At 37.6% G+C, this 26,347-nt stretch overlaps 1 non-coding gene and 2 pseudogenes across 1 annotated transcript; all 3 read left to right on the plus strand.

Moving 5' to 3' along the window:
- LOC127898660 (protein ZINC INDUCED FACILITATOR-LIKE 1-like) overlaps positions 1-23,545 on the plus strand; it is a 40,969-nt pseudogene extending 17,424 nt beyond the window's left edge.
- On the plus strand, positions 4,760-4,866 carry LOC127902887 (small nucleolar RNA R71). The gene has a single exon (XR_008055524.1). It is a non-coding gene; the product is annotated as a small nucleolar RNA R71 (small nucleolar RNA).
- On the plus strand, positions 7,679-9,309 carry LOC102628308 (3-oxo-Delta(4,5)-steroid 5-beta-reductase-like; annotated as a pseudogene).
- Positions 23,546-26,347: the final 2,802 nt, after the last annotated feature.

The following is a 26,347-nucleotide window of genomic DNA, read 5'->3' on the forward strand; positions in this document are numbered from 1 at the left end:
TGGGAAATATTTATTCAGAAATTTTGTTTTCGTTTGTTCCCATGATGCAATGCTATTAGCAGGCAATGTATTGAGCCATGAACGAGCTCTATCCTTTAAAGAAAATGAGAATAGTCTAAGTTTTACATCATCATCTGAAAAATTCTCATATTTAAATGTTTGACAAATAGCATGAAAATCATTCAAATAATTATATGAGTCCTCATTTTCTAGGCCATAGAATGTTGGGAGACAATTTAACACACTAGGTTTTAGTTCAAAACTTCTAGCAACTACATTTAGGTATCTTATGCAAGATATGCTCAAATTAGCTAAGGGGCTAAAATAGTCCTTAAATGGCCTCTCCTTTGGTGGTTATAAATCCATTTTATTTTTAACTTGTTTGTGTGTGCGAAGTGTTTTCTTAAGTCCAAGGTCTATAGATTCAAGATTAGGTAATAATGACCTACGACCATGCATGCAAAACAAATAAAATAAAAATAAAGATGGGAACAAAACAAATAAAAATAAAGAAGAGGGAGAAATTACGATACTAACCTTATCACGCTGTTAAAACCTTTCTATAAAAATACACAAAAATAAATACGTGAAATAAATTAACTAAAAATAAATTAATAAGATAAACAAAAAAAATTACAAAGAAAAATAAATTGAAAATTAAATTACAGAATTTTAAAAAAGAGAAAAAGAAAAGAAATACTAACCTTTAAATGTAGATTCACTTTTTTTTTCTTTTTTTAATAAAAAAATACAAGAAAACAAATAAAAGAAATTATTCACAAAAATTAATTTTACGAATTAAAATTACTTACCTCCCCGGCAACGGCGCCAAAAACTTGTTGTGCAAATTTTGTTGAACTCGCAAGCGCACGAATCTATTGTAGTGTAGATCAATGGTGACGAATGTCGATCCTACAAGGAGGTGGATTTTAAGTATATGTAGAATTAATTTTGTATGAAGGTGGTTGGATTTGTGGTAAAAATGATTTGAATTATCCTAAAATTGGAATTTAAATGGCGAGAATAAATTGAATAGAAATCTATTAAAGTGACATACTTGGGTATCTGGATCCGTATCAACATGCATGATGAGCTAAATATTCCTTATTAATACCAATTAAATCATGAGGGGGGAATCCACAGCTCATGAACCACACTCTAATCAATATGGTGCTAAGGGCTTATCGTGCCAAATAATAAAAACCTTGTACTAGGGGGCCGGTGAAACCAAGGTGGTACTAGACAAGATTAGTATCATTTGTTGACGAGAAGTCAAAACATCCACAAAAATTAGAGGGGAAGAGAAAATAAATTTACCAAATAAAGCCCATGACACATGTTGAGACTTCACCTTCAACCCCAGCTTGAAAGAAAATTAGCTACTCATAATTGAATTAGGGGCAAAATAGAAATTTATTAAAATACGTAGAAAATATAAGATGGAGAGAGAATTATAGAAAATGGAGTCAAAAAATGGATTCAGAGATATCAAATTAGGGGGCGAGGCCCCCTTTTTATAGATACATGGAGTAAATCATGGCCATCGGATTAAAAACAATTTGGACGCTCAGAATTGCGCCACGTCATCAGTCAACAGTACGCGGTTTGACGACACAGATGAACAGTAATATGGCTTGACCCGGGTTGAACAGTGACGTGGTTTGGTTGAAAATAATCATGTGTGATGCATGTACCGTACGCGAGATTTTTAGTCCACTGATATGCTGCCACGTCACCATCAACATTACATAAGAATTTTAGTCCAACAGGATCATGACACCTCATCAGTCAATGCCACATCATCGGTCCGTCTATGTGAACAGTGTTGTGAACAGTAACGTACACAGTACCGTACACATGAATAGTACCGTATATGTGAACAATGCCATTTTTCCTTTTATGCTCCTTATAAGGTTTTCGACCCTCCTGAGTTCAAAAGTGATGTCCATTTTGCTGTCTGATCTCTTGTTTATTGTGAAATGACTATGATGCCCCTAAAATACATAAAATACTTAATTAAAATAAAACACACAAAATTAAATCAAAAGAAGGTTAAATACATAAAAGTAAGGGTGTTAGTGAAACTTGAAGTGTAAAATGACGATTTTCTCCTTTATAAATATACATTTTCTAACACTCAACACTGTCCTCAGCATCAGATTTATGATCAACTTCTTATTCAATATTTTTACGAAGGACTATCATTGATGGATAGAAGTATGATAGATGCTGCTAGTGGAGGCGTGTTGGTGAACAAGACCCCTACTCAAGCAAGGGAGTTGATCTCAAATATGGTTGCCAATGCACAACAATTTGGCAACAGGCAAGATCCCATTTCAAAGGAGGTAAATGAGGTAAATATTTCTTCTATTGAACAATGTTTAGATAAACTTACTTCTCTTGTGGAAAAGTTTGTTTTAGGTAATGTGCAACAGGTGAAGACTTGTGGCATTTGTTACAATATGGGTCATTCAACTGATATGTGTCCTACACTTCAAGAAAAACCCGTTGAACAAGCCAATGCAATTGGAGGATTTCCAGGCATGCCTTAGAGGAGGTATGATCCTTATGCACAAACATACAATCTAGGATGGAAGAATCACCCCTACTTCAACTATGGAGTTAGGCCGTCAGGATTCCCACAACAGTATCCACCAAGACAACCAGCACCTTCACAGTCAAACTCCAAGTCAGGTATATCTCTTGAAGAAATTGTTAAATCACTTGCGACTAACACTCAACAATTTCAGCAGGCAACTACAGTAAGCATTCAGAATTTGGAGAACCAAATGAGTCAATTGGCGACTACAGTGAGTCGTCTGGAGTCTCAAGTATTAGGGAGGTTTCCTTCACAATCTGAGGTGAATCCAAAGAAAAACGTTACTGTTGTCATCCTTAAAAGTAAGAAAGTGACAAACCATGTAGAAGATGAGCTTGAGAAGAATGAATTGATACCTAAATCTCAAGATGCGCAACCCACTAGAGCGAAACCCCTACCTATTGTGATACCTCCTCATTTTCCAAGATGGTTTGCAAAATCCAAGAAGGAGGAAGAAGAGAAAGACATCATTGAGACATTTCGCAAGGTTGAGGTAAATATTCTTTTATTAGATGCTATAAAAAAAATACATCGATGTGCTAAAGTCCTTAAGGAACTGTGCACCTCCAAGAGAAAATTAAGAGGAGATGAAAAGGTTCACATGGGGGAGAATGTTTCAGCAGTTCTCCAAAAGAAACTACCTCCTAAGTGAAAGGATCTAGGTATGTTTACTATCCCTTGTAACTCCATAGTGAGAGTCCATTTATGTACATCTATTTTAGTCCTAGCAATCTTAAGAAAATGTCTTCCTAGCAAAATTGGGACAAAATTAGAGGAGTTATCCTCTTTCATATCAAGTACATAAAACTCAGCAGGAAAACCAAGTCATTAACTTGTACTAAGACATCTTCTAATACCCCATCAGGATATGCATTAGACCTATCAGCTAGTTGAATTATCACGTCAGTTTCTTTTAATGGACCAATATTCAAAGATGAATAAATGGAACGAGGCATGACATTAATAGAAGCTCCTAGATCTAACATAGCCTTTTCAACTCTAACATTACCAATTTTACAAAGGATAGTAAACATAGTTGGATCCTTGCACTTAGGAGGTAATTTCTTTTGGAGAACTGCTGAAACATTCTCCCCCATGTGAACTTTTTCATCTCTTCTTAATTTTCTCTTGGAGGTGCACAGTTCCTTAAGGACTTTAGCATATCGAGGTATTTATTTTATAGCATCTGATAAAGAAATATTTACCTCAACCTTGCGAAATGTCTCAAGAATGTCTTTCTCTTCTTCCTCTTTCTTGGATTTTGCAAACCGGCTTGGAAAAGAATGAGGTATCACAATAGGTAGGGGTTTCGCTCTAGTGGGTTGCGCATCTTGAAATTTAGGCATCAATTCATTCTTCTCAAGCTCATCTTCTACATACTTTGTCACTTTCTTACTAGGCTCTTGCAACTCCTTCCCACTTCTAAGGATGATAGCACTAACGTTTTGCTTTGGATTCACCTTAGATTGTGAAGGAAACCTCCCTAATACTTGAGACTCCAGACGACTCACTGTAGTCGCCAATTGACTCATTTGGTTCTCCAAATTCTGAATGCTTGCTGTAGTTGCCTGCTGAAATTGTTGAGTGTTAGTCGCAAGTGATTTAACAATTTCTTCAAGAGATATACCTGACTTGGAGTTTGACTGTGGAGGTGCTGGTTGTCTTGGTGGGTACTGTTATGGGAATCCTGACGGCCTAACTCCATAGCTGAAGTTGGGGTGATCCTTCCATCTCGGATTGTATGTTTGTGCATAAGGATCATACCTCCTCTAAGGCATGCCTGGAAATCCTCCAATTGCATTGGCTTGTTCAACGGGTTCTTCTTGAAGTGTAGGACACATATCAGTTGAATGACCCATATTGTAACAAATGCCACAAGTCTTCACCTGTTGCACATTACCTAAAACAAACTTTTCCACAAGAGAAGTAAGTTTATCTAAACATTGTTCAACAGAAGAAATATTTACCTCATTCACCTTCCTTGAAATGGGATCTTGCCTGCTGCCAAATTATTGTGCATTGGCAGCCATATTTGAGATCAACTCCCTTGCTTGAGTAGGGGTCTTGTTCACCAACACGCCTCCACTTGCAGCATCTATCATACTCCTATCCATCAATGATAGTCCTTCGTAAAAATATTGAATAAGAAGTTGATCATAAATCTGATGCTGAGGACAGCTGGCACACAATTGTTTGAATCGCTCCCAATACTCATACAAAGTCTCCCCCGAAAGTTGTCTAATTCCACAAATGTCTTTTCTGATGTTGGCAGCTCTTGAAGCAGGAAAGTACTTCTCAAGTAACTACTTCTTCAAACTATTCCACGTTGTAATCGATCCAGGAGGCAAGTAATACAACCAGTCTTTAGCTAGCCCATCTGAAGAGAACGGAAAAGCACGCAGCTTAATCTACTCTTCAGTCACGCCTTGTGGCCTCATACTTGAACACACAACATGAAACTCCTTGGGATGTTTATGAGGTTCACCTGCAAAACCATGAAACTTGGGTAACAAATGAATAAGACCAGACTTTAATTCAAAATTTACCTCCAAGTCTACATATTGAATGCAGAGTGGTTGCTGATTCAAGTATGGTTCAGCTAACTCTCTAAGAGTTCTTTCTACACGTGCAGCTCTATCCATCACTTGTTCTTCTGAATTGCTAGATGATTTAACCAAATCAAGCACCGTATCTATTTCAAAAAGCAAAGGTGACGAGGATCATTGCTTAGCTCGCTTCGTTTGCTGTCTCAGCTGGCGAGCTGTCTTCTTAATTTCAGGATCAAACGAAAGTGTACCTGTACGAGAAGAACGAACCATACACTAAGTAAAACGTAAAAAGGATTAAATAAATGACACCAATCCCCGGCAACGGCGCCAAAATTTGATGGTTGTCAAAGCCAATAAAAATAAATACCTACTCTAAATAAATTATGTATAGTGATTGAGTAGGGTCGTGTCCGTAGAGATCAGTAATTATTTAAATCCTTTTAAAATGTAAAACATAAAATGGGGGTTTCGTTGACGATAATAAAAATCAAGTTAAAATAATAAGAATGCAAATTAAAGTTGTAATTCAAATTGGAGAAAGCTCTAGTTGAAGGAATTAACTCAGCTTGATTCGACTACTGATCATTGATTCAAATATAAATTATTACTACTTATGAATAGACCGGTTATAGCTACTGAGACCCTCTAATAGCCAATCTCTCCTTAACTAGTCGATAACCAAGGTACGACTGTTGGTTATTTCCCTAATCAATAGACAACCCTAGATACGATCATAGGATTTAATCAATTGATAGCTTGAAGAACCAGAGAGACTCAAATCCTAATCAACAAACGCATACGATGGTTCATTTAAATTAGATTGTTTATTCTCATAATACAACTCACTGCTATGTTATTTCTCACAAACATTAAAATCTTCATACAATGAATCCTTTAATTGACAATAGATTAAGTTGATAATTAAATAGTAGCCAGTTATCTAATTAACAAACATAATCATGAAAATAATTCAGAGAATAAACAAATACCCCAAAAGCAATAAAACAATTAAAGCATAAGAAAGATCTCACAATAGTGATGAATCAAAACTTCATTAACCTTCAACCAGAATAATAGATTTAGTTCTTCATAGAAAGAAGAGAAAAATTTAGATCTATGGTTTCTTTCTTTTCTCCCCGAAAAGTCCCCTTTTTCACAATAAATTCCTCCCTTAAATACTCTCTCTCTCTTCTCCTCTAGAGTTCTATTTAAAATAAAATACTAATATCTGAAATATTAAATTTGTAATTACAAAAATACAAAATACGTTAAACTAAAAACTGCAGGTCCGTAGTTGACAGCACGCACCCACGCCTTATCAACAAAGTTCTTCTGACACTCATAATTTCTCCAAGAGAACAATCATCCTTAAACATCATCTTGTAGCTCAATTTTATTACCAATCAATAGAATTGCATCTACAAAAGTAAAACACAAGTAAATCACTATTATTAAATGCAAAACATCGATATTAAGGGAAGTAAACAATGCAAAACTAGTGCATAAATTGCACTCTAACATGTAGTTTTTAAAATAATTACTGTTAGCAGTACTGTAAAAATAATTAGTTGTAAAGAGAATCAGTTAATTATTTGATCAAATTTATTTTTAAAATTACTGCAAATTTTAAAAGTAGTCGTTTGTGTTTAGTAAATTTTACTATTAAACTGCTGTAAAAATATAAATAAATCAATTGAACACAATGTTGAATAAAGTTTATTTACGCATTTATAAACATGTATGAATTTTTTTTATTGTGTATATATAATAATTGATAACTAAAATAAATATTTTAAATTATTGATTTTATTTTTTTATTTGGTTATCTTAATATAATTGGTAATAATAATCTCTTTAAATTAATGATTTTGTTTGCTAATTAATAAGGATAATTTTAGATTTTTATAATATAATTGAATATATATATGAAATTGTATTAACCGTAAAACTGATTTTCAAAATCCGATTATGAAAAAATACTCCTTCCACACTTTTCAAAACCTGCTATAAGACGGGGTGATTTTTCTAAAAGTAATTTAAAAAAAAATTGTCAAACACCAAAATTGACATTTAGTTTTTCAAAATTACTTTTGGGAACTCCCAAAAGCAATTTCAAACGGGCTTCAAAGGCTTATTTGATATTAAGGTTAGACAGTTATATCTTAAAAGTTACAGCTATTTAGTATATAATAGTTGTTCTGATATTGAAAATACAAATTGAAGGACTCTTTTTGTCCCAAAACTGATATTGAAATCCGAAAAGTTACAGGACTGGTGTGTCTTAAGCAAATTATGAAATTGAAGAGACATATTTGATTTTAGGTTTAAAACTCAGGGTCCACGTACTCAAACTTCCGTAATAAACATAAGGCGATTTTATCGCAATGGTCACCGACACTGGCCTACTTATTTATTTGAGTTGGCACGGAGCTTGAAAACTGCGGGAAAGCAAACTGACAGACAATGACAGTACGAAGCTTGGCCTTTGGCCGGAACCACATTTCACCACACATTATGATATTAGATCTTTCATCATTGATCACATATTCACATTATCTAACGTCAACGGAAAATTACCTTCTAGAAAGTGCTCGTATAATTGTTTATATATAAGCAGTCTCCAAACTTATCATCAATTTTCCAGATTCACCAAAAAATGAGCTGGCGCTGGGCAGGTAGTATTGGCGCTGCTAAGGTAAAGATCAACCCCCTGATTAAGTCTCTTCACTTGAAAAGCTTATACATACACGTAACATGCTGATATTTAAAATAATGTTTGTTGAATTTTCGCTGTACAGAACAAATTGGAAGAAGATGCGCGACTTCAAGACTACCAGAACGTGGGACTTGTAGTAGGCGTGACAGGAATTGTAGGCAACAGCCTAGCTGAGATTTTGCCCCGACCAGATACCCCCGGTGGCCCGTGGAAGATCTACGGGGTGGCGCGACGTCCCAGGCCTGACTGGAACGCCAAGTACCCTATTGATTACATCCAATGCGACGTTTCCGACCCAGACGATACGCAAGCCAAGCTCTCAAAACCCGCTGACGTCACCCACATATTCTATGTGACGTGGGCCAGCCGTCCCACTGAAGCCGAGAATTGTCAGATCAACGGCGCCATGTTTCGTAACGTGCTCCGTTCTGTAATCCCGAATGCGCCTAATCTCCGCCACATCTGTCTCCAAACGGGAGGCAAACATTACGTCGGTCCATTCGAGTGTATTGGCAAGATACCGTCTCACGATCCGCCTTTTACTGAGGATTTGCCAAGACTAAACGTACCACTTTTTTACTATAATCAGGAAGATATATTGTTTGAAGAAGTTGACAAAAGACGGGGTTTGACTTGGTCCATACACCGACCTTCCGGAATATTTGGGTTTTCACCTTATAGTTTGATGAATATTATAGGCATTCTCTGCGTGTACGCAGCTATTTGTAAACACGAAGGTGCTCCTCTTGTATTCATGGGACTAGAGATGCTTGGGAAGGTTTCCAAGAATTTTAAGACGCAGAGTTGGTTGCGGAGCAGGAAATTTGGGCGGCAGTGGCTCCTAATGCAAGAAACGAAGCTTTCAATTGCACCAATGGAGATGTTTTTAAGTGGAAGCATTTATGGAAAGTGTTGGCTGAGCAGTTTGAGATTGAGAATTATGGGTTTGGAGAAGAAATGGGTTGTGAGAGGATGAGATTAGAGGAAGTTATGAAAGGTAAAGAAAGTGTGTGGGAGGAGATTGTGAGAGAGAATCAGCTGCAGCCAACAAAATTGAATGAGGTTGCTGTTTGGTCATATGCAGATGTGGTGTTGAATATTGGTGCGGGTTATTTTGTTAGCATGAACAAGAGTAAGGAGCACGGGTTCTTGGGTTTCAGGAACTCTAAGAATTCGTTTATCACATGGATTAATAGGTTGAAAAGTCACAGGATTATGCCTTAAGTAATTTTTTTCTTTTTTTCAGTTTTTGATTTGGTGCCTCGAGTAATTGAAAGGCCACAAATAATTAATAGTTCAAACCGTGATTGACTTGGCTGGAAAAAGTACCCTTTTGTTAGATCTTTCTTTGTTAATCAAAGAATTTTATTTCAGGTAGAAAAAAAAAATTGTTGCCTTTGTTATTGCTAAAGAGTTAATAAATAAACACAGTACTGAATTATCGACCTTAAGGAAACCTCCATTATACATTTTTGAATTACGTTCCGTCAAAGTATAACGACCCAATGTTAAATTAATGCCTAATCCTAGTAGTCCAAAGCTTCTATAAATGGTTTGTGCGTCGAAAGCACTCTCTTTCGAACCAACCAATTCAGTAGACCAGAAAAAGAAAAGATTGATTGTGAAAATTTATAATCGATTAAAAATTAAAAATGAAGTCTTTCGAAATTTTTTAACTGGACAGCATTTTTTTTTTTTTTTGAAAAGAGATTTCAATTAAATCAACGAAGAAAGGAGATACATCACTTGTGAAGGGTATGAACCCTTCCACACAATAGTCTCGCATTTCTCTAAAGCTAACTTAGCTAAAGAGTGGGCAATAATATTACAAGATCTAGGCGTATACTTAATACTAACACGATCAAAGCTTTCCGCTAACTTCTAAATTTCTGAAACAACCCAATAGATCTCGGATCTGCTGCCCTGCTTGTTGTTAACTAAATTGACTACACCTTGAGAATCTGATTCTACGATTACAGCTTTCACTTGTGCATCTCTCGCCACCAACATACCCCATTCCATAGCTTCAGCTTCCGCATAAGAAACATCTCCATGAAACTTACAAACCTTGATAGTAGCTGCTGTAACATGCCCCGAATTATCTCTGATCACTGCCCCCAGCCCTACAATGTTCTTTTCGAAGCTGATAGCTGCATCGATGTTTACTTTTTCAAAGCCATCTTGAGGGGGATTCCATGTCTGAGGAGGTACCATCTGCTCTGTTTCGCTGCAAGCCTCAGCTGGAGAAAGCACCCTCTTATAAGCTTGTGAATTGAGGATATGCAGACAAGTGGTGAGCACTCCCTCCTTAACCGTATGCCAATGCTTTTGGTAGAACACTGCTGGCAAACCATCCGGCCCCGGAGCCTTCGTTGGGCACATTTGACTCAGAGCTTCCAAAACTTCCTCAGCTGTAAACGGTTCCCCCAAACTCTCATTCATGCTGGCTGAAACTCTCGGAGTTATTCCTTCCAAGGCTGCTGCAATTTGATCTTGGCTCGGCTGGGTTGATGTAAAAAGATTTGTGAAATAGTTGCAAAACTCATGCTCTACTTCATTTGGCTTCTCAATCCATCTCCCGAAATTATCTTCAATCCCCCAAATTCTGTTTTTTTTCCTTCTTGCCGTCGCTTTACCGTGAAAGAGTTTTGTGTTTTTGTCCCCCTCCTTGAGCCAATCTGCTCTTGAGCGTTGCTTCCAATAGATTTCTTCATCCATGAGAATATTTTGGATCTGCTTCTCCACCTTCCAAATTTCCTCACCATTTACATATTGCACCCTTCTTTGTTTTAACTCCCGCAGCTGAATCTTTAGCTTCTCCAATATTCTGTCACGCTTTTTAAATTCCAGCTTGCTCCACACCAGCAGCCTACCCATCGAAGCTTTTGTTACTTGTTGAAATGATTGGGCTGGATCTTCCCTGCTCCAATTTCTGCACAAACTCCATTCCTCCTTAATTATCTCTTTGCATTCGTCATACGAGCTCCACATATCCTCATAATGAATTCGCGAGGAATGTCTATCCCTTTGGTTCATGCCCTCCCTTCTCTCTTGAACAACCATCAACACGGGACAATGATCCGAAGTCTAGGAACTGGACAACATTTGTTAGAAAGGGGAGAGAGAGAGCAAAGGGTAAGAAAAGAAAATTTAAAAAAAGTTTATGGACATTTATCATTTTACATTAATTATTAGTTATAATTAATTTATTTATAAAAAATTAATTAGCAAATTAACCAATAAATATAAGTGTGAAAGAACTAATATTTTTTGTATATGTTAAACAATCTGACTAATAATTTTTTATAAATAAATTAATATTAGCCTACTTAAAGTAATGTCTAATATTTTTACAATAATTTTACTAATTATTATTTTACCAAATGAATCTTAAAAGTAAAAGAATAATAAAAAAGTTTTGTAAAGGTATTATTATAAAAGAAATGTAAAGGTATTATTAAAAGTAAAAGAACAATAATTTTACTAATAATTATTTCATCGTAAACAAATAATATTCATTCAAAAATAAAAATAAAATTGATGTAAAAACAGAATGGAACAAAGGAATCAAATTGAATTACCTTCTGCATTTGTTATTGGGGGACTTTTAATTTAAGCAAGTTTTACCATTAATTTCACGAGACATGAGTTGGCTTTTATGGAATCCTTCAATGGAGGAATATTTAAAAATTGCATAAACATAGAAGTGTATATATATGAAGAATTGCACAATGATCATGAATTAACAGTAAAACAAAGGCAAATGGCACCTATGAAATCTGTTGTGCGCTTCTCGGTTATCTTTTGTAGCGGTTCAACTTCAATCCACTTAGTAAAATAATCAATGGCTACCACCGCGTATTTCATTTGTCCTCTCCCAGTCGGCATTGGTCCGATAAGATCCACCCCCTATTGTGCAAATGGCCAAGTGCTCCCCATTGTCATCATGTTTTCTGGTGGTTGTCTTGCAATTACAGCGAACTTCTGGCATTCATCACATCTTCGAACTAACTCATGTGCATCTTCATGCACGGTCGGCCAAAAATAACCTTGCCTCATTATTTTATGGGCCAACGCTCTACCTCCGCCGTGATTTCCACAAATTCCCTCATGCACCTCTCTTATCACATAGTTGGCCTCAACCGAGCCCAAACATCGTAGGTAAGGTAAAGTGTAACCTCTCCTATACAGTACACCTTCGATAATGGAGTAGCGTATTGCCTTGCATCGCAGCCTTCTTGCCTCTGCTTTATCTCGAGGTTGTTCCCCAAATTCAATGTACCTCATGATAGGCATCATCCAGCTCTTCTCATCTTCTACCACACAAACTTCCATCTCGGGATCACTTATACATGGCTTTGAAACCGATTCCAATGGGATTCCTCGTGGGAACTTTGGGCATTCTGCAGCTGCCAGTCTTGCTATATAATCTGCTCGGTAATTCTCATCTACTTGCACTTGTTTCATTTCTTCATTAGGTCTCTGTTGGCATAACCTATTTTCAGCTCGTGGATCGATACTTGTGATCTGCATGGATTCTCTTGCAGCTGTAGCGTAACAGCTTCGAGCTACTTGTTGCTGGCCCCTCATCACTCCAACTCCACATTGAACTCTAAACTTCACACATTGCATATGGGTTGAGCTCACTGCTCCTGCTATTCTATTGAATGGTCTGCCCAAAATAACTTGATAAGGGCTTGGCTCATCAACTACCAACCATGTTAGCATCACTGTCTTTTGTAGTGGGCTGGACCCTATTGTCAGTGGCAAGTCAATCAACCCAAGGGGAATCAACTCAGCTCCACCGAACCCCTTTAGTGATGTTCTGACCGGATCAAGCCCGAGGTCTCCTATTTGTAGATCGTCAAGAGTTTGCTTAAACAAAATGTCAACCGAGCTTCCCCCATCTACAAAAGCTCGGTTCAATTTCTGCCCTGCCAAGACAACCTTCACTACAAGCGCATCCTCATGTGGATGTGCGACTGCTTCCTCGTCCTCGTCTGTGAACATGATCGGCACCCTTTGAATCCGCTGCTTCTTTGGTATCGGAACATTAAAATTCACCTCAAAACTTTTTAATGAATATCGGCTATAATTTCTCCTTGAGCGGTTTGAGTCTCCTGCTAAGGTCGGCCCTCCCATAATCATCATCGCTACATTATCTATGATGTCTCCTCTCCTACCTCTTCCTTGGTCATCCACATACTCCTTTAAATATTGATTTTGCACTAGCCATTCAATCTGTTCCTTCAAGTCAATGCAATCTACAGTTCCATGTCCGGTCACCTTGTGAAACTCGCAATACTTGTGGTGAGCACTTCCGCCCAAACCCCTTACAATCTGCTTTGGCGGTGTTAGTAACCCCTTGTCTTTTATTGCAGCATATATTTCTGCTCTGCTCGTGTTCAGTGGTGTGTATCTTCCACTCTGTTCTAATAAATTCACCTCATTGTCAGATCTCAGTCCTCTCCGGTCTACAGGTGGTGGCAACCTATTGTAATCTCTTACTCGGTTCTCCCGTTGGTTCCTCCCATAATTATTTCCTCCTTCTCGGCCCCTTCCTACTAATGAGATTTCTCTTCTTTCACGCTTTGCTTCCCAATTTCGACCCGGCCTTTCTGGTTGTCTATAATTGAGCAACCCTCTATCATAATGACGTCTATCACCCATGTTCATCCTCGAGCTATTCCCAAAGTTATCTCCTCTCCTTCTCAAGTCTCCCTTTCTCATTGGACCCCCTGTCTGCATTTCCATTCTCCTCTTTTCTTCTTCTGCATCTTCAGTTTTCATGTCCAATTTTGCCTGGTCATACGCCTCAGCATATGTTGTTATCCCCTTACTATATAAGTTATTCCACAATCGATTGATTCTCAACCCCTTCTTTAATCCCTCCAGAGCATCTGGATGATCAAAGGCCCCTAGATCAGTAACCTCCTTATGATACCTGGTCACAAAACTCCTCAAACTTTCAAATTCTCCTTGGACCAATTTTTTCAATCTGCTCGTATCTTGCTCTGGTATGCATGAACCCCTAAAACGCACAGCGAAAAGCTCACATAACTCCTTGAAATTCCCTATGCTTCCCTTCTTTAATCTCCGGTACCACTCCCGTGCTTGTCCTTCTAAGGTTAAAGGAAAAACACGACACCTTTGAAAATCATTCAAGCCTTGGATCCCGGTCATCTCATTAAACTTCTCCATGTGATGATTCGGGTCAGTTTTGCCTTCATACACCAAGGCTGGAACCACATACTTGGGTGGCAAAGTTACCGCCATCACTTCACGTACCAAGGGGGACTCGTCATCAAGTAACAACCTTCCTACCACTTTCTTGCCCTCTGTTTTTGCCTTTAATGCCTCTAAAGTTTTTTGAAATTGCATCATTCGCTGCTCAAGCTCATTTGCCCGGTGGGGGTCTCTCAGCTCTTCCCTCTCCCTTTCTTGATTCAAGTCATTGATTCTCCCTCTCAACTCATTCACTTGTTCTCCAGCACTTCTATTCTCTTGTCGTGCCCCAACTTGTGGTAGTCCCATTCCGCTCTGCTGTTCACCACCAAGCTCTTCCCTCTCTCGCGCTCCACTACTCTCTGGGTCACTAGTTCGAACTTGAGCCCCTCTGACTTGGGCATCAACCAGCCCCCTGATCATCTCTTCAAACTTTGCCATTTGCCTCTCAATCCCTTCTCTCCATCTCTTATCTGCTGTGGCATTCATTTCCTCCGCCAATTGGCGCAAGGTCTGCCTATCTCCGTCGTTGTCATCCATCGTTATTCCGTAATCTGATAGCCTCTTCCTTCTAAATTTCAAACGTATGGCTTTTCGCACCGATCCCCACAGACGGCGCCAAGATGTTGATGCCGAAAAACGACCTCAACAGCTGAATTTGTTTCTTTAGGGGAATTACAGCACGAATCCGAGCTCAAACGCCAATATGACCGCAATTTTCCGTACCTGTCAACCAGAAAACACGGTTAGGATACGCCGGTGGGTTTCCGGCGCAGACCCTCCGATGCTTAAGTCAGAAATTGTGTATAAAGAGATAAAAATGAGAGGGAAGAATTGTGAATGGGTTCCAAAGAAAGGAATTTTCTGATCAAAGAACTCAAAATCTGGTAAGCTCTGTTAAGGCTCTTAGATAGGTCACTTCTAGAGTTTTTTGGTTGATTTTTGCTAACCCCCTCACCTGATGCGCTCTTCAGTTTAAATAGGCTCTTGGTCGTGGACGGTTACTCCTTTAACTTCAGCCCGCTTTCTTCAGCAGTTGCAAGTGGTTGTCAGTTGGAGGTGGTTTAAATAGATCGTGGCACACAACATTCCTAGAAATTAGGCCACGTTCTCTTGACTAGCAATTTCTTATGTCAAGCTAATTCTCAGGTCGGACAAATGAATTTCGAGGTCGGATCATATAGGCTTGAGGTTGTATTCTTAAAATAGGATCTTCATGTTGTACCTATAAATCAGGTCGCCAATATAGGCTCCAGGTTGTACTTATGAGGTCAGTTCAACAACATCTGAGTAGATTAGGATCGACTATATTTCGAGACGCTACCAGAAAAATCCAACCCAAACAAATGTCCAAATAAATAATTAAAAAAAAAGTTATTTTCATTCTTTCTTTTCAAGTATCCAAGTCCTTTTGCAGTTTGATTCCTCTTTCTTTGAATTTTGTTCCTTCTATTAAATTAATAATTTATTTAAGGGTAATTAAGCGTCAGCCCCCAATTATTTCAATATTTTACACTGCACACCCACATCTTTTGACCATGTGCACCTCACCCCTATTTCTGTTAAAAAATCAGTTAATTCTAACTGTTTAGACTGTTATGAATTTAAAAGACTGTACTACCTCTATTTTGAAATAAATTGAGCACTATATAAGTATTGAAATACCCTTACAACTTATAAAATTTACATCAAAAAGTAAAAATTTATTATAATATTTTGTAAATTATATGGAAACGATTTTTTTTCCCCGAGATTACGAACCCAAGATTATAAACCGAGTAAATTGCAAAATCAGAGGCAAAGCATGATTCAAGTGTGAAAGAAGAAAATCAAACACAAAATCATCACGTACATTACAAAATAAGTCCAATAATCCCACCAAAACAAACAAAACCCAGTAAGAAAGAAACCCTAAACTAATGATACCAAAATCCCTGAGAGCAAATTTCATTGTAAAATTCTCTTACAAAATAAATTCATACTAAGAAAATTCAATAAAAGAAACCCAATAATCAAAAACCCTAAAACTAAAGGTATCAAACCCTAAATTAAATTATAGAGGCGGCGAAGAAGACGGCAGCATCGGCATTTCATGCAGCGACAGAGGCGACGATTTCGAGTGGTGGCAACTAAGGCGGCAGATCACAGCGCGTGCACTATTTTGTTGTTGTCCATTCAAGACGGTGACACATCATGCCAGCAGGCAGCAACAGTGAAAGGCAAAACGGAGAGGAAGAAGGAGAAGAAGAGAGAAAAGATAAAAAAAAAGAAGAAAAAAAGGGTTTTGTTTTTTAAATTTTATATATATTATTTTAATCTTGTAAAAATTATCATTATACCCTTCTTTCTGTTAACGGTAGGTTTAAAAGAAATGGGGGTGTGGTGCACATGGTCGAAAGATTGGGGGCACAATGCGAAATGTCGAAACAACTGAGGGCTGACACTAAATCATGAATATCCCTTATTTTCAAAAATGAACATACAACCTCTTTTTTAATATATATAGACCTCTTTTTGTATTTAAAAATAGTTACATAGATCCTGACTTTGTGTGTCCCTGGATAAATTTTCATGATCATTTTTTAAAGTAAGGGATTTTTGTGACTATTTTGCCACGTCCAAGGATGTCGCTGTTCTTGTCACCAAAAATTATTCTCATTAAGAGTCATGATTAATTGGACGTCAGCAATGAGGGCATGTAATGAAAAATTTTTGTTTTGCATGGGATCCAATAATTTTAATTACCATGGTGGTGACAGACCCAGCTGCAAAATCAACTGATTTTACAATTCTATTGAAAATTCTTTAAATGATCACTTATCTAGTTCTACTATATCCTTAAGCTTATTGATTCTTTTGTATTGATTTTGTTACTTCTTTTCTAAGTACTTATATTTAAGCATTGAAATTGGATTGCATAGACTAAGACAATTACTTGAGCTGAAAATTTTTCAAGTATGGCGGAGGGGAAAGTGAGAGAGCCGCTATTGAAGTAGAAATATTATGAGAATCCTCAGGCTGTAAGGTTGATAAGCTTAAAGAGTTGGAACGAGGCTTACCAATTCGTAAGCTTTTTATTATTTGGATTGTTTTGCTTGCAGCTGGTAAATTTTTCAACTTCAACCCAATATATTGATTTTTGAGAGAACCGTATACAATGCTTTTTGCCTATTGTGCTCTTCTAGTTATGTCCTCAATTCTTTTCTGATTTGTATTTTTCAGTTCTGCCGGTCTCATCTCTCTTTCCCTTCCTTTATTTTATGGTGAGTGGATTTGTTGTTGCCTTAAAGTGGAGTAGTTACTAGTAAGAAAATTTATATTTTTCTATCATGCTTGCTGATTTTCTGAGAAATATAAGAAAAGACAAGTTTTATCTGTCATTGCTTTTTCACAGTAGTACGCTATGATTTCTTTTCAGATTAAGGATTTTCACATTGCAAAAGGGTAGGAAGATATTGGATTCTATGCTGGTTACGTGGGTGAGTCACTTTATGTATTTTTATTGTATTTAATAAATGACACACAACATGGAGTCCTTTTTTGATACAAATTTTCCCACCTTATAAAGTGCAGACTCGCGCCTACACAACTCTGTAAAGACATTCTACCGAGAATTTACAACAGTGTAAAGGCACTGTACAAGCGCTTTACACTGTAGACTTGGACCTTTGTACTGTAAAGGGCCAAATCTATGTTTTAAAAAGTACAGATGTTCGTAGCTAGAAATAATTAATATATATATATATATATATATATATGAAAAATGTTCCAGTCTCGAATTTTAAAGTGTAGAAAGGTCCGGAAAAACGCATAAACCGTGCGTTTAAGCGCTTTAAATTTTAATCTTTTAAAACCCCGCAGTTTTAAAGTTTTCCTAGACGTTTCCGCCACTTTATAATCCTAGATCAGAAAATGTATGTATGTATGTATGTATGTATGTATGTATGCATGTATGGTCAATGTAACATTTCAAATTTCTCAAGAAGTCATCCCGAGAAACCTCTTAATACCTTGATGAAATTGAAGGGTCTTCATACATGCTTGGCAGAGCTCTAACATCTGTTTTGTGGGGAATGGTGGCTGACCGCTGTGGTCGAAAGCCTGTAATAATAATAGGGAGCATCACAGTGTTAGTGACCTCTATTTTCAAATGATCAAGCTTGAAATTGATGATGCTTTAGCAATTTCTGGGTTTCTTATTTGTCCTAAAATGCTCACAGGGTTATTCTTAACACTCTGTTTGGGCTTACTGTGAATTTCTGGATGGCCATAACTACAAGGTTTCTCCTTGGGGCTTTGAATGGTTTACTTGGACCAATTAAGGTATTGATTGGGGGTATTTGTTGATAATTCCAATTTAATTCCTATAAATATTTGTGCTCAAACTTCTCTTACACCACCAGGCATACGCATGTGAAATATTGCGCGATCAACACCAAACTTTAGGAATGTCAACGGTGAGCTTCTCAGTTTGTGTATGATTGCAAAGTTTTTGAGAAATTTTTACTGCATCATTTACCTTGAGAACTAGAATATAACTTCAGCTCAGTACAGCATAGGGCACAAGATTGATTATTGGCCCTGCAGTGGGTGTCTTTTTGGCCCAGGTTCTGCAATTTTTACTTGAAAGAAAAGTAAAACGAGGCTGTTTGGTTACTAAGAAAATGAACTGATAATTCTGGAATTATTTCTTAACAAACTTTATTTCTTATTTTGCTTAACAATTGATTACAGAGCATCAACTATTTATATACAATGCAATTACGATAACATCAGTTAACTAATCTAAAAACTAATTGTAATCAAGCTAAGTAACTTCAGTACAATGCACAACGTGCTTGCAACCATCTTTAACTAATCTACTGAGCTATCTGCTGAGCTGTCAGCTGAGCTGGCACTGCTAACACACTTGCTCTGTATTTTTTTCATCTTATCCTTCACCTTCTTCTGTTCAGCATAGTGAGTTGCTCTAACAGCCACCCCTCCAAACTCAGAGGACAAAGATGGACATTGAGTTTGGATCTCAAGTAGTTAAACTTTACAAATGAGAGAGGCTTAGTCATTATGTCTGCAATCTGTTCTGCACTTGGTACATAGTGAATGGTTAACTCACCAGCAAGAACCTTATTCCTAATGAAGTGCATATCAATTTCGATATGCTTTGTTCTTGAATGGTACACAGGGTTCTTTGCCAATTCAGTGGCACTAACATTGTCACACCATATGGTTGGCTTTTCTGTGCAACTTATTCTCAACTGAGAAAATAAGGATTGCAACCAAGTTAGCTCTGCACTTGCTGATGCCAAGACTCTATATTCACTCTCTGCACTTGATCTGGTTATCATTAATTGTTTCTTAGAAGACCAGGATATCAAATTGTTGCCTAAATAAATGCAATAAGCACCAACTGATTTCTTATCATCTAAATCACATGCCCAATCTGCATTAGTAAAACCACTAAGTGTTAAGCTTCCTTCTCTGAAAAATTTCAAACCATAATCTTGAGTTGCCTTTAGATATCTTAGAACTCTCTTGCATGCCATTAGATGTTGTAGTGTTGGTGCAGCTACATATTGGCTGAGCTTGTTTATAGCAAAAGCAATCTCAGGTCTGGTAAGTATCAAGTACTGCATTCCTCTAACTATGCTCCTATAATGAGTTGGATCTTCAAGATAGTATCCAAGTTCCCCCTGAACTATCTTTTGCAACTTAGAGCCCGTACTCATGGGAGTATCAATGCCCTTACATTCAGCCATTTCAACCTTCGGTAACAAGTCTCTGATATACTTCCTCTGTGACAAGTACATACAGTCTGCATCATATAATACCTCAATTCCAAGGAAATAAGATAACACTCCCAGATCTTTTAGAGCAAAAATTTTGCTAAATTCAGTTATGAAACTTTCCAGGTCTGCAGTGTTTGGGCCTGTGATCAGTATGTCATCAACATATATAAGAACTATGATCATAGATGCCTTAATCCTCCTAATAAACAATGAGGTATCAGAACTAGTATTAGTGAAGCCCCAGCTCATTAAACACCCTTTAAGCTTATCATACCAGGCTCTAGGGGCTTGCTTGAGTCCATATAGAGACTTATGTAATTTGCATACAAAATCAGATCTTTTGAGTATCAATGAAGCCATCAGGTTGAGACATTGAAGTGTAAATTAGCAAGTGTACTAGTCGGCACAAGTAATATAATGAAGAGTAGAGTATCGTCCCACAGAGATTGTATATCCTATTAGTTACCGAAATTATCCTAACTCTAATTTATTTGAACAATCAAATAAGCGAATTTAAATTGAAAATTAAAATAACTAAAAATCAAATAAAGATGCAAGCAATAATAGAAATCACCAAGAGATTAAAACACTAGGAAATCCGATTTCACCATAACCAATCCAATTTAATCCTCCATCTATGTTATTAAAGTTTATTACCCATGTTGACAGTGAATTTCCCTAATTTATTCAATATCCTCTCTCGAGTAATATCAAAAATATCTCCACATATCAACCCACTATATCTCTATATGAATTTAAATATGCAAAGATTCATTAAGCTCTATGGAAATTCTTAGATAAAACTGCACGATTCACGTTGGCACATCTCTGTCTTTCTTTCAATTCATGACATCCATTACATAGAGCAAAAATACATAAATCTCCTCTCAGTCTCATTATGTATCCTCAAATCATTAAAATATTGGCTAGATATTTAAAAGCATTAAGCACAATAATGAACACTCAATCATGGAATAATTAATTAAAAACAACATAGATTTATGGAATTAAATCTTCATAGTTAGGCTACATAGTAGCCCTAGTAAAATAAATTAGTTCATGGGAATATAAAGAGAATTCATTAATTTAATTAGAAACATTCAAGCAAGATAATAGAGAAGAGGAAAAGAAAAACTTAAGAATTAATGCGTCTTCCTCCTGCTCCAAATTATTCCTGTTGCTCTCGGTTTTGCTCAAAACTTGCGGCTGCTGCTCTTCTCTCTTTTGCTTCCGCTTGGCTCTCCCCTTTTATAATGTTGTGGCTTGTAAAATCCTCTTATGAAAAGAATTAAAAGCAAAAGCCCAGCCGCCTAATTTCATTCCTAAGCCAATCAGAATTAAAAGCAAAAGCCCCTCCATGTGTTGCATGCCATATTCTCTTTGTAAATGAATTCTTCAATGCTTCCTCACTTACTGCCATATTTGTGAACCAAATATTCAATGCTTCCTCCATGTGTTGCATGCATGCTTAATGATTAATTAAATTAAATCCTTTGTGATTTGTTCCAATTAATTCTCTTTATTTTTTTCCCTTTTTGATTCCTTTAAGCGGATTTCCTCCTGAATGTTCTGATTTATTCTTCTTTAATCTCATATTGTACCTAAAATAAGAAAATACAAAAATCAAAATAAAATTAACATAATAAAACATAAAATTAAGTTATGGAAGCATTAAAATAATAGATAAATATGAGCACATCAGACATGAATACTTCTTCTGTTAATTCTCCATTCAAAAAGGCATTATTGACGTCCACTTGCCTTAGTCTCCACTGATTCATCACTGCTAGGCTAATTATTACTCTAACTATAGCTGACTTCACAACTGAACTAAATGTCTCAAAATAGTTAACCCCTGCCACTTGTTGAAAACCCTTTACAACAAGTCTAGCTTTATACTTAGCTACACTTCCATCAGTATTATACTTGATTCTAAACACCCATTTATTCCCAAGACATGCTGATCAGCTTGTCTTGGAACAAATGTCCATGAATTATTCTTAATTAAGGCATCATATTCCTCCTTCATAGCTTGTAGCCACTTTGAATCATTTAATGCCTCTTGCACAGTGTCTGGTTCCTTGTGAGTAAGTACAGCAGTATAAATTTTGGGCTTGAAAATTCTTTCTTTACTTCTGGTTATCATCTGATGTGTATTTGGTTGTGAACATGGATAGAAAGAAGTATTGCCAAAATGATGACTTTGTATAGGTAAAGAGTGATGTGTAGGTTCTGGAATATTTTGTATGGATTCAACAGTTATTGGACATGTATGAGGAGTTGACCTATTATTTATGATAGCTTGTTGTGAATTATGATCAGTTGCTGTCTGTTTTGGATGATTTGAACGACTTGAACTACTGCTTCCAGACCTTGCAGAGTCCAGATTATCAGTGCTGTTATTGACAGACAAGGAAGAGATATGATAGACTTGCCGTGGTGTAAGGGAATTAGAAGTTTGAGGATCAGTTGTGGTGTGACTGTGAAAAACAGACTAAGTGGCATAAGGAAAAGCTGATTCATCAAAGGTAACATGTCTTGCCACATAGACTCGACCTGAAGAGTGTAAACATTTGTAACCCTTATGTGAAGGGCAGAAAAAATAGTACCAATGAAACAGATGATGCTATTGTTGTTGATGGGATCGTTTTGAGTTCTATATATAAAGAAAACATATGGCTATTACTGATCCTAATAATTTCTCTATTTGTGTATTTTTTTGAATCATAATCAAATGGGGAAATGTTGCAACTATTCTTTTAGATATTTTCACTGTGGGCTGTCAGCCTGAGGAAGTACGGGGGTCTGAGTTACTCAACTAAAAATGTTGGCCAAGTTCTTGCTATCTCAGGTGCAAAACTGATACTTGTATTCCCCGTTTATACTTGTTACGAAACTGAAAATGTTACTTGTCTTCTCATGTATCACCCCGACAAAACTGCTTGACGATTGTCCTCATTTTGAACTTATTATAGGTTTCAACCTCCTTTTTTCTCAACTTACTCTATACCCTTACGTTGAGAGGATTATTGGGCCAATAATCATAACACGTATTGCAGGGGTAAAATTTTGAACACATCATGTGGAATTTGGACCATTTGATAGTTTATTTCAAACATATCTATTTATAAAATACTTTTCTTCATGGTTTTGGTCCCATAATTTTCCATGTATGTACAGGTTTTATCCATAACTCTTTTGACAAGTTACACTTACATTGCAATGTTATCTGGGTTTAGCCTTGCCTTATTCATAAACTGTGCTTCTGTGATGAAGAATGTTTTATCTGTAAGTGGATATCCTAATCATTGATCCATGTACTTAGGTTATATTATCCATCAGCAAGTATGTATAAAATTATTTTGTCTTTTTTATTAGAATTGTTGTAATTCTTTTTCACTTTTCCTGAATTGTAACATCAGGTGTCTATAATAACTAGATTGTTCCTTCTGCAAAACAGAGCAGTGGTAAATATATTTTCTTTTGTTTGTTTAGTACATTTCCATGCTTTCAGCTTTTTCAAATTTTGTCTGTGTCAAAGTTTAAATTAATTTGTTGGTTTGTGGTATAATAACAGGAACAACATCAAAGAGGAGCTGCTAATGGACTTGTTATGACTGTAGTGTCGCTTACCAAAACTGCCGGTCCAGCTGTAAGAGGTGCCCTGTAAGTGTCCTATTGATTTTGTAAAGAGTAATAATATAACTATAAATTCTTGTACAAATGATTTTTTTAAATAAGCATACCACTCTAAGGTGGGGGGTTAGGCGGGACCCCTACCTGTCATTTATAAAAGATAATGAAAGATACAAGGAGGGGGAAAAAACTAAAATCTCCAATCAAGAGAAAAAAATACAACAGAAAAAGAAAATATTAAGGCATAGCCTAACATGAGAATCATAATAAAATGACTAATGAAGACGGTGATAATATGTCTTACGATACTTACGACCGGTAAGTAATTTAAATCCCTTTTTCGATTGACCAACAATCCTAAAATCGGGACTTAAGTCTATTCTCTTAGAATTCTCAGGAGCAGATAAAAAGTGTTCGTTATTCGCCAGATGCTCGTCAGAACTATCATCATTATCAGTATGAAAATTGTAATGCCTAAAATCTGTGCTGGATGCTCGATGAAGATGTGGATTATACTCACCAATGCTCCGCGTGGGAGACAAGCTTTGATCATGAGGTTCCTTAGAATTATTAGTTGTGTCATCATGGGCAATCAGCTCCTGAACGGATGTAGAATTTGTAACGTTAGGCCGGTTCTTCGAAGGTTTGGTGATCGGGGACCCCGCATCTGCAATCTGCTAAGTGATGGAAGGCTCAAGTCGAGGAGTATCTGAGGGTTGTGAAGTATCTGACGATAGAACTTCTGACTTCTTACCATCTTCTACTCTGGTCTGCCAATTCCCACTAGGTCGCTGGGGACGAAGCCCCGGATTGGCCACGTAACACGTCTCAATGGTATGGCCAAGGTGTTTGCAGGAAGCACGGTAGAGTGGGATTTTCTCAAAAATTACATTTTGCCAAAATTCAAAATCTCCTACCCCGATTCGTATCCTTGGCAAAGGAGGTTGGGTAACATCATACTCCACTAATACCCTAGCTACAGAAGGGCGAGCTAAAGAGGCAGTAGCTTGGTCAATTCGCAATGGCTTGTCAATAGCTGATGCAATAGAAAATAATGCTTCCCTACAGTGCATGAAGTGGACAGGCAAGTAAGGAAATGAGAACCATATTGGAACTATAGGGGACTCCTCGGAGCACCGAAAATCAGTGGTCCATTTAAAAAATTCTCATGGCACTCCCATTAATGTGCCATGTCTGCCTAACCCATAGGTGGGAATAGTCATCCTCAACGTCCAATTGAATTAACACATGTCGATTATCTAGTAAAGACACCTTAAAAGTTCCCTTCAATCTCAAAGAAGTAAAAAATTTACGAATTAATCCCATACTAGGTCTATTATAAGAAAATTTACCAACCAATGTCAACTTAAAGGGAATGGCCATCGCTTCAATTTCTGCAACGGAGAATTGCACGTGAGGCTCTCCCCTGAAAGAAGTAATGGTCTTGATTCGAACCATCGAGCTAGTTGGGCCGATGATAATATCCATAAACGATTTTTTATTGGTTCTCTTTTGATTCGAATTGGGGACGGAATTCAAAATTGAGGCATAAGATGGAGCGGATGTGGGCGGTGTAGCATTTTTAGTCAACGGGGTAAATTGGGGATTATTAGAAATGAGTGTTGAGGGCATTTGGGAGGGCTGGTTGTTGGGGTCAGAAATGGATTGGCTTGGGATTGATTAGTGGGAAAGGCTAATGGGACAAGGGGAAGGCTAGTGGGAAACACACATGGGCGACACAAATCATGTGCAGCCGAAAGTGGTTCATGTGCATGTGGAGCAACATAGCTGCTGCACACGTGAAGACTTTTGGGCTGGGATGTTTGCTCATGGCTGCTGCACGCGTGGAGACTTTTGGGCTGGGATGTTTGCTGATCTTGACTGGATTCGGTGGTGTTTGCTTGCATGGGGAGCTGACAATCGGCGGTCAGCAGCTGCAGCTGCAGCTGGCTGTGAACACTGTTCCGAGTGCATGTGTGTGAGACTTTTTGGCTCGTGGGGGTTGTTTATGCAGGATATGGTTGTGGCTGACTGGATTTAACCACGGTGGTTGCATCTTGAAGAGGTTCTTGATTAAATTGGCCATGAAGCACGGGCTGGTTTTGAGAATGCATAGGGGCTGTAACGGCCGGCTGATCATCTCCCGAGTGATCATGTATGGCTTGTGTTGGCTGCGGACTAGATGCTGGAAGCTGGTTTGTGTTAGCTTGTGAAGGCTTGGTTCGATTTGAAGGTGATGATGGCTCGACGGTTGGAAGGTGGTCATGGCTAGTTAAGGTTGGAGTTTGCTGTTGAAGGGATGATGATGGCGATGGTGGTTGATTGGCTGTGTTTACGAAAGTTGGTGGCTGTTGGGGTTGGATGGCTGGCGATTGGCTTTTATATTTTGAACGAGTTTGCCTTTGAGATCTCCTAAGAAAAGGAAATTCGTTTTTGGAAGTGAGGGGGGGAATCGGTGGAGGCTGGCTCCCATTACCATCAGCCAGTAAGTTCATGATAGCCGGCTCGTGAAGGGATGGTTGATTTGCTGCATCATGGCAGACTTCATGAGACGTTTCTTCTTGTTCACTTACAACAACAGAGGTGGTTAAGGGTTGCCGAAGTTTCGACAGGATAGAGGCAGTGGATGTCGGTGGTTGGTCAGCATGATGGTGGATTGGAGATGGAGGGTCTGCATGGGAGTGGTTTGGAGAGAAATGATTTGGTTGTGTGGATGGATTAAGGTCATTTTGCCGCTGGAGTGATTTGATTCGCGGTGGTGACAGTTGGACGTCAGGCGGTGGATCATTGGTGAATTTTGGGGGTCGTCTAAATGATTTTTTAGGAGGGTTCAAAC

Source organism: Citrus sinensis, chromosome 5 (assembly GCF_022201045.2).
Source record: "Citrus sinensis cultivar Valencia sweet orange chromosome 5, DVS_A1.0, whole genome shotgun sequence".
Lineage (NCBI taxonomy): Eukaryota > Viridiplantae > Streptophyta > Magnoliopsida > Sapindales > Rutaceae > Citrus > Citrus sinensis.